The sequence below is a fragment of the Moschus berezovskii genome, chromosome 11, assembly GCF_049115385.1.
Source record: "Moschus berezovskii isolate FMDL1 chromosome 11, NW_MosBer_1.0, whole genome shotgun sequence".
Lineage (NCBI taxonomy): Eukaryota > Metazoa > Chordata > Mammalia > Artiodactyla > Moschidae > Moschus > Moschus berezovskii.
In genome coordinates, this window is record NC_142470.1 from 13326986 (window position 1) to 13337157 (window position 10172).

At 38.7% G+C, this 10172-nt stretch overlaps 1 pseudogene; it reads right to left on the minus strand.

Moving 5' to 3' along the window:
- Window positions 1-335: 335 nt before the first annotated feature.
- On the minus strand, window positions 336-1345 carry LOC148776080 (olfactory receptor 1L3-like; annotated as a pseudogene).
- Window positions 1346-10172: the final 8827 nt, after the last annotated feature.

The following is a 10172-nucleotide window of genomic DNA, read 5'->3' on the forward strand; positions in this document are numbered from 1 at the left end:
AGGCTAAAATTTTAGATGGCATTTCCGGTCAAAGGGTGTACTTTATATATATTGACAAATTTCATTTCAAAGACCTTGTGTCAATTTTCCATTATAAACAGTGTATATATTCATTAATTTCCCTACCTCACTATAGTTCAAAATACTATTAAACTATCACATAGTTTGATGTTTTCCTGTATAATAATCTAAAGAGTCAGACATGACTTAGCAACTAAACAACAACAATGATGGATATCATTGGGTTCAATGCAGGAAGTGTCAGGGGAAACATTATATTCAGTTAATATTTTCCCGTCATTCATGAAGCACTTTTACTAATATTTCTCAGTTGATCACAAACACCAAGAACTTGCAATCAGGCAGTAGTGAATCTGCAGAATTGCCCAAGACTTAGGATAAAACCCATGTCGTTGTGACTTTATCCTACCTATCAGTTTCCCCAAGGCCTGTTTCAAATCTTTGTTTCTCAGGCTGTAGATGAAAGGGTTCAACATGGAAGTTAACATAGTGTAGACAACTGTTGCTATCTGATCCTCGACGGTGTAGCTGTTCAGTGGCTGGAGATAGACATAGCTGATGCTCCCATAAAACAGGCTCACCACGGTGAGGTTGGAGTCACAGGTAGAGAAGGCCTTGTACTTCCCAGCAGTTGAAGGGATCTTCAGAACAGTGGTGAGAATCCTCAGATAAGAGGTAATGATGCACATAAAGGGGGCCATCACCACAGACAGTCCTTCTGTCTTTATCACTATCTCATTGACATATGTAGATGAGCAGGACAACTTCAGCATTGCCTTGAGTTCACAGAAGAAATGATGGATAATGTTGGAGGCACAGAAAGTGAGTTGATTCAGCAAGTGGACATGAAGGAGTGAGTGAAGAAATGGGATGGTGAGGGAGATTATCAGTAGAAGGACACAACATTTATAGCTCATGATGGTGATGTAATGAAAGGGTTTGCGTATGGCCACGTAGCGGTCAATAGCCATGGCCCTAGGACATAACTATCTACATTACCAAAGGAGAGGCAGAAGTATGTCTGAGTCATGCACTCACTATACAGGATGGTCTTCACCTCTGATAAGAAGTTTATCAGCATCTTTGGAATAATAACTGTTGTGTAGCAAATATCAACAATGGACAGGTTTTTCAGAAAGAAGTACATGGGAGTCTGTAAGTGAATATCTGAATAGATGACCAGAATAATGATCAGGTTTCCCATCAGAGTGACCAGGTAGATAGTAATAAAGAGGACAGATAGAGGTTTCTGGTCCTCAGGCCTAGAAGAGAGCCCCAGTAGGATAAATTCAGAAGGACTTGATATGTTGTCCCATCTCATAGTTTTGATTTTGCTAAAGAGAAGTAAAATATAAATTAACAGACTCTCCTTTCATCTGAAGCATGAATTTTCCCAGTACATTTAAGCTTTATTCTCACTGAGATATGGTAAGTACAATATTTACCTGTGATGTTTCTTTCCTCCAATAATGTGGAGAATTCCGTGTGAAATATATTTTTCCACCTCCTTTTTAGTTTCTGAGCTACTTAGAGACGTTGGGAAAATAGGTTATAAGAGGGGTAGTAAGACCAGAAAGAGAAATGGACCGAGATAGAGAATTCCTTTTTTAACATCTGCATTCTTCAATAATCATATTTTTTAGAGCAGTTTTAGGTTTATAACAAAATTGAGAGAGAGATACAGAGATTTCCCATTTATTCCCTACTCCCTCACATGCATCGCCTTATGTATTATCAACATCACTCACTAGAGTGAAACATTTTTTAACAAGGATGAATCTACATGGACATACCATAATCACCCAAAGCCCATAGTTTACCTTACAGTTCACTCTTTAAAAAATTTTTTTTTCTAATGGAAGGATAATTGCTGTACAGAATTTTGTTTGTTTCTGCCAAACATGGTTCATTGTAGTAGGGCTTGGACAGAGTTTGGGGCACAGGAAAAAGTCTTTGTTTAGAAATTTTAGTGGATACATTTGTCTGGGTAATTACTTGTCCATTTTTGAATCATCTGTACTTTGTATTTGTGTGATTCCCCCATCACTCATCCTGGACTTTGGACACTGAATTCTGATGTTATCATACAAGTTTTCTTTCCCATTACTGTTGGAAATATATCTTTCCTGCCTCAGCAAGTTATTATTTGAGAAGAGACGATGGAAAAGGAGACATAGATCCAGCATGAAATGGACAGAGAACTTCTTTATTTTATATTTTTTACTGTATGCTAGGTCCCCACCTTGTGGATTCTAACACTGTTGTCTGTATATGTGCAAATGTATTTATTTTTAAATGTGAGACACAGATGCCCAGGACTTACCTGATCATTAAGAAGCACTTTTTGAATCTGAGTGATTCTTTTCTGGATAACTGCAGGGCTCTTCCCATCTGATGAACTATAGTGACATGCTCTGTGCCTTTGTCCTGTGACCTGTCCTCAAGTCCCTAGAGTTCAATTTGGAAAACAAGTAAAAGGCAGTCAATTTTCTCAATTATATTCGAGAAAGTAAGGTAGTCCTCTAAGGAACCAAGTGAATAGTTCATGCCTTCTTCTCCAAGTAGCCCTGTCTGTCCCCATGTTTCTGAAAATCCATGGCATGCCTGTATTTTTCTGGAAAAGGAAATAATCAACAACATGAAAGGCAATTTATGGAAAGATAGAAAGCATTTTCAGCATATTTGATAAGGAATTTATCGGGGTCCAGCCCCGATATGACCCAGGGTATCTTCGGGATGAACGGCGTCGGCGTTAGAGAGAGAGAGAGAGAGAGACAGGGGCTGATGATTCCTTGGTTTACGCTGGAAACCAATAAAACCCCAGCACGGGGCTTGCTCTGTTTACGTAGGCCGCAGGCGCCCTCTCGAATCACTTGAGGTACCCCACCAGGGCACCCCCTCTAGTGGGTCTTAGAAGCCCAGGCAGATAAGTAAACTCAGAGGGCCCAGCGCTCCAAGGATCTCAACCAGAAAAAGGAGAATAGAGAAAAGGATGGAAAAAGAGAAAGAACGACACGGGGAGACCAAGCTTCAGTGAGCAAGGCCCAAAACTTTATTTTCCAGTGCTGCTTTTATACCCTAAGTTATGCGCATAAGAAACAAAGAAAGGGAGGTAGAGTCATGCCAAAATCGCGTGGCCAAAATCAGACTCCAGTTTTCTTTGGGGTAGATGCTCAGGTAAGTCCAGGGGGCTCCTCGAGTCCTGATTAGCCTTTGCCCGTCAGGCCTCTTCCCCAGTTGACCTTTGCCACGGGTAGGATTTCCCTCGCTGGCTCCCGGCAGAATTAATATACAAAAAATATAAGAAACTCACAGAACCTAGTAGTAAAACCCCCAAGTAACCCAGTTTTTAAATTGATAAAGAGATCTGAATAGGCATTTCTCCAAAGAAGACTTCTAAATAGACAACAAGTAGAAGCGCTCCACTTCACTAGTCATCAGTGAAATGCAGGTAACAAGCACAATGAAATATCACCTCATACTTATTAGAATGGCTACTATCCAAAAGACGAATGACAGCCAAGTGTTGGTGAGGATGTGGAGGGAAAGGAACCCTAGAACACTTCTGGTGGGAATGTAAATTGATATACTTTTTATGAAAAACAGTATGCAAGTCCCTTAAAAAATTTAAAATAGAACTATCATAAGATTGAACATCTTATTTCTGAGAATATGGCCAAAGGAAAAGAAATAAAAATCTCTGAGATGACTCATCGCAAGTGAACATTCTCATGTTCATTTCAGATTTATTTACAATAGCCAAAATGTGGAAACAAACTAAATGTCCATTGATGGATGAATAGAAAAAGAGAATGCGGTATCTATCTAGCTATCTCACACTTATGTATGTAAGTTAAAGTTGAAAGTGAAAATGTTAGTTGTTCAGTCATATTCGACTCTTTGTGATCCCATGGACTGTTGCCCACCAGGCTCCTCTGTGCATGAGACTTCCCAGTCAAGAATACTGGAGTGGGTTGCCATTTTCTTCTCCAGGGAATATTCCTGATCCAGGAATCAAACCTGGGTCTCTCGCATTGCCAGCAGATTCTTTACAGTCTGAGTCCTTGGAAGCTCAAGTTACAGTTAGATGTCCCTTCCTGATCCCCCATTGTACTTTATATAAACAAAAAGCTGAAAAAGTTTCTTCAATGTTTTCAAAACAGTTGGCCTAGGAGATAAACGTGAATAGCAGTGGAGGACTTGGAAAGATGGAGAGATTTTTATGGAAGATGAGAGGGAGTGGTACCTTCTCTGAGAATATATTTCCAGGAGGGACATAGTTGTAAGATATAATAGGGAATTTGATGGAATTTCAGAACAAAAGCATTGTCAGAAACCCAAGAAATTGACCCTGCATGGTTAGAGCAGAAAGAAAAGGAATATTCTTGAACTAGCAGGACACTGAGTTCCCATGTGGAAGACAATGATTTATTTAGTGGAGAAATTGGATTCAGACTGACGTTTTGAGCTAGTATCAGCATATTGTCTCCAAATTGTGGGGGCAGGAATGAACCTCTTCCTTTTTATAGTTTCATTCATCCATATGTAGAATAATGCTAATAAAACTTTCCTCATTTGTAACTGTACTTCTCTTTTATTTACATGACACTTCACATTATGCTTAATCGTTCATGCTCACTAGAATGGAGGATCTATTAGGGGTACAATTAATTATTTTTCACTGGTATACCCTTAATGCTCATCAGAATGCCTTATACATAAGTGAAAGTGGAAGTCGCTCAGTCATGTCTGACTCTTTGTGACCGCATAGGTTATACAGTCCATGGAATTCTCCAGGCCAGAATACTGGAGTGGTAGCTGTTCCCTTCTCCAGGGGATCTTCCCAACCCAGGGATCAAAGCCAGGACTCCTGCATTGTAGGCAGATTCTTCACCAGCTGAGCCACCAGGGAAGCCCATCCCTACACATAATAGGTTATCAATTTAAAAATATATAAGAATAAACAATAAGGTCCTATTGTATAGCACAGGAAACTATATTCAATATCTTGTGATAAGCCATAATGGAAAAGAATATAAAAAATATATATGTATAACTGAGTCAATTTGCTGTACAGGAGAAATTAACACAATGTTGTAAATTGACTATACTTCAATAAAATTGAAAACAAAATATCAGGATGAGTGAATCATTAGTCCATAGTCAAAGTTAGTAGCTTTTCAGATAAATGAGAACTGCTTTTTCACTAATTTCCAAGAGTATCTTGAGCATGAGTGAGTTGAATAATGTCCTTATGACAAAGTCTTTATATTTAACAAGAATAGATTCCTTTAAAAATTAGTAAGAGAAAGGCTGGGAAGTTGTAGAAATATGTTCTTACAACTTCACTTAGCACAGTCATAGGAAAGAGCTAAAGTTGGTGGTTAAGAACATAGGTCTGGTTTCAGACATACTAAGAACTGAATCATTGTTAAATTTTAACCAAGATATTTATTTATACAGCAAAGAGTAAAGAAATAATTAATAGTAAGTTTATTAGTAAATTTACTAGCATATTATTTTAACTCTATAATGGAGCTACAAATTAAATTCAAGCCAAGTGTTGTAGACACATTTCAAATAAGAACAGTAATTAAGAGACATATGATGCTGTTTAAATGAAACCAAATAAAAATGGTGACACTAATAGTGGAGATTTAAAATTCAAGTCCAGTTCTGAATCTCTGTTAAATTAAGACTGTGGAGAACATCAATTATCTACTTTTGAAGTATTTCAACAAGAATAAGAATTCTCGGGTACTGTTTCCTGTGATTAAGTCCTTGTTTTAAGCACTTTACATAATCTAATTGATTACTAATTAACAACTTCATGAGGTATGAACTGTTATTATCCTCATTTACGGATGAGAAAACTGAGGTCCATATAGGTTAGAACATTTGCCCAAGATTAACAGTTGGTAAGGGATAGAGGTGGGGTTACAATTTCCCAGTCTATTAGCCTAAACACTAAGCTATTCTACCTTTCACAGTACTAACCCCAAAGTGCTATTGTGAGTACAAAATAAACAAAATATGTAATAGTTTAGAATGGTGTCTGTCACATATCAAAACTCAGCATATATTAACCAGTATTTTGTTATTATTCTGGTTGCTTATTCTCTAGGTCATATCCAACTTTTTGTGACCCCATAGACTACAGCACGACAGGCTCCTCTGTCCTTCAGTATCTCCTGGAGTTTGCTGAGATTCATGTCCATTGAGTTGGTGATACTATCTAACCATCTCATTCTCTGCCACTCCCTTTTCCTTTTGCCTTCAGTCTTTACCAGGATATTTTCCAACGAGTCAGCTCTTCACATCAAGTGGCCAAAGTATTGGCGCTTCAGCTTCAATGTTATTATTATCCTCTCACAGAGCCTTTTCTGTCCTTGAGAGATATGTTCCTTTTTCACCATGGTCAACTTACAACATGTCATCAACCAACTCTTCTCCAGCACCCATCCTTCACAGACCTGATGATCAGTCTTCTCTAGCTAGCCTGAGTCCTGAGTTTCTTTCTGTCTGTTTTGACCACAAGAGTGCTGGACTCAAAGTGAGTCCCAGTTTGTGGAAATTACAGCCTAGTGTAATGGACATCAAGTGTGACTTTTGCTTGGAGCAAGTTTTTGACTTCTGCATGGTGATCACAAGTGCTATATTGCATAGTCTACAACTTGAAGAAAGAAGAGATGTTATCCCCTGATTTCCTTCCAGTCCCCAGGGATTTAAGCAATATACATTAATATACTGATGGTCACTTTTGGATCACTTTTTGGTAAATCATCTAAAACATTAGTCATGAAACTTATGCAACATACAAATTCCTTTCAAATGACAAAAATCTCTTGAAATCCCTGGGTTAACATGTTTTGTTATATCAGTATCATATGAGCGAACAGAAAACTATAAGCCTTAATAAATTTACTAATATACAGTTTTAACTTTAAAACTTCAATACAGATACAAACTAAAGTTAAACCAAGTATTGTATATACATTTAAAATAAAAAGACTAATTAAAAGACATATGATGTGTTGTTTAAGTGAAAGTAAATAAATAGTGGTGGCATTATCAGTGGGGATCTTAAATTCAAGTACAGTTCTGAACTTAAATATTCCTGGTTTTTAATTTTTCCAATACTGTAAATGCAGATAGAGATTTTTATATGACAAAATGATATTAATAATTTCAAATCTTTATTTACTATTTTCAGATAAAACCAGGTGCTTACTCTTTATAATAGCCAGGACATGGAAGCAACCTAGATGTCCATCAGCAGACAAATGGATAAGAAAGCTGTGGTACATATACATGATGGAATATTACTCAGCCATTAAAAAGAATGCATTTGAATCCGTTCTAATGAGGTGGATGAAACTGGAGCCTATTATACAGAGTGAAGTAAGTCAGAAAAACACCAATAGAGTATACTAATGCATATATATGGAATTTAGAAAGATGGTAATGATAACCCTGTATGCGAGACAGCAAAAGAGACACAGATGTATTAGAACAGTCTTTTGGACTCTGTGGGAGAAGGCAAGGGTGGGATGGTTTCGGGGAATGGCATTGAAACATGTATATTATCACATGTGAAACAAATCGCCAGTCCAGGTTTGATGCATGATACAGGGTGCTCAGGGCTGATGTACTGAGATGACCCAGAGGGATGGCATGGGGAGGGAGGTGGGAGGGGGTTCAGGATGGGGAACACATGTACACCCGTGGCGGATTCATGTCAATGTATGGTAAAACCAATGCTATATTGTAAAGTAGTTAGCCTCCAATTAAAATAAATAAATAATAAATAAATAAAATTCATATGTGTCTAGTTAAAAAAACACAAGATGCTTAATTAAACTTTCTAGTAGTCAATCATATAAAACCAATTTTAACAAAGGTCGATTGACAACTTTTAGTATAAGATAGGTACGGGTTTCACTATTATCTAAATCCACATTAAATAGTATCCAATCTAGTTATTTCTGAGATCACAGAAAATAGCATCTGAATTTATTTTTATTTAGGGGAGATATCTTTAAGCAACTTAGTAATAAGATTGGAGAATGAGTTAACTAATTCTTTGTGAAGGGAGAAGAAGTAATGAGAAAAAAATTCCTTAATCCCATCAATATTTACTCTTGGTAAATACTCTGTTGGAGAATGACAAGGAAGATCGGGCATTTTTTGAGCGGGGGAGGCTGTAGGGAACCAGGGTGAATGAGAGAAGGATTGTCACTGGCTGGTCATTTATTCAGCCACTCTTTCTTGAGTACTTGTTTTGTGCCAGATACCATGCTAGACACTGGATACAGAGGTGAATTAACCACAGCCCCGTCCCTCTAGGAGTGCAAAGTCAAATGAAGGAATTGAGGTTTTCAAAGTGCATCCTACCAGCCTGGAAAACCTGAATTCACTTTGGTTGTGTAACACCCACAGTGATTGTAGCAGTAGTGGTGGTGGCAGCAACAAGAACAAGTATTATTTGAGCCTTTTACTATATAATAATCTCTATAATCAGAACTTTATATATAATATTCTAATCTTTAAAGCAATTACTTAAAAATTAGGTGTTCTTAGCACTTTCTACATAAATAGACTAGAGTTAGTGAAGTGAAGTGAAAGTCGCTCAGTCATGTCTGACTCTTTGCGACCCCATAGGCTGTGTAGTCCATGGAATTCTCCAGGCCAGAATACTGGAGTGAGTAGCCTTTCCCTTCTCCAGGGGATCTTCCCAACCCAGGGATCGAACCCAGGTCTCCTGCATTGCAGGCAGATTCTTTACCAACTGAGCTATTAGGGAAGCACAGACTAGAGTTAAGAAGCGCTCAGTTCAGTTCAGTTCAGTCGCTTAGTCGTGTCCGACTCTTTGCGACCCCATGAACCACAGCACGCCAGGCCTCCCTGTCCATCACCAACTCCCGGAGTTCACTCAACCCCATGTTCATCGAGTCGGTGATGCCATCCAGCCATCTCATTCTCTGCCGTCCCCCTCTCCTCCTACCCCCAATCCCTCCCAGCCTCAGACTCTTTTCTAGTGAGTCAACTCGTCATGTGAGGTGGCCAAAGTATTGGAGCTTCAGCTTTAGCATAAGTCCTTCCAATGAACACCCAGGATTGATCTCTTTTAGAATGGACTGGTTGGATTTCCTTGCAGTCCAAGGGAGTCTCAAGAGTCTTCTCCAGCACCACAGTTCAAAAGCATCAATTCTTCTGCGATCAGCTTTCTTCATAGTCCAACTCTCACATCCATACATGACCACGGGAAAAACCATAGCCTTGACTAGGCGGACCTTGGTTGGCAAAGTAATGTCTCTGCTTTTCAATATGCTATCTAGGCTGGTCATAACTTTCCTTCCAAGGAGCAAGCATCTTTTAATTTCATGGCTGCAATCTGCATCCACAGTAATTTTGGAGCCCCAAAAAATAAAGTCTGACACTGTTCCCACTGTTTCCTCAGTTTCCCCATCTATTTCCGATGAAGTGATGGGACCAGATGCCATGATCTTCGTTTTCTGAATGTTGAGTTTCAAGCCAACTTTTTCACTCTCCTCTTTCACTTTCATCAAAAGGCCTTTGAGTTCCTCTTCACTTTCTGCCATAAGGGTGGTGTCATCTGCATATCTGAGGTTATTGATATTTCTCCCAGCAATCTTGATTCCAGCTTGTGCTTCTTCCAGCCCAGCGTTCCTCATGATGTACTCTGTATATAAGTTAAATAAGCAAGGTGACAATATACAACCTTGACGTACTCCTTTTCCTATTTGGAACCAGTCTGTTGTTCCATGGCCAGTTCTAACTGTTGCTTCCTGACCTGCATACAGGTTTCTCAAGAGGCAGGTCAGGTGGTCTGGTATTCCCATTTCTTTCAGAATGTTCCACAGTTTATTGTGATCCACACAGTCAAAGGCTTTGGCATAGTCAATGAAGCAGAAATAGATGTTTTTCTGGAACTCTCTTGCTTTCTCCATGATCCAGCGGATGTTGGCAATTTGATCTCTGGTGCCTCTGTCTTTTCTAAAACCTGCTTGAATATCTGGAAGTTCACGATTCACATATTACTGAAGCCTGGCTTGGAGAATTTTGAGCATGACTACTTTAAATAATTGCAAACGCACAAAATTTGCAAGTGGTATATCTCAGAAATATAG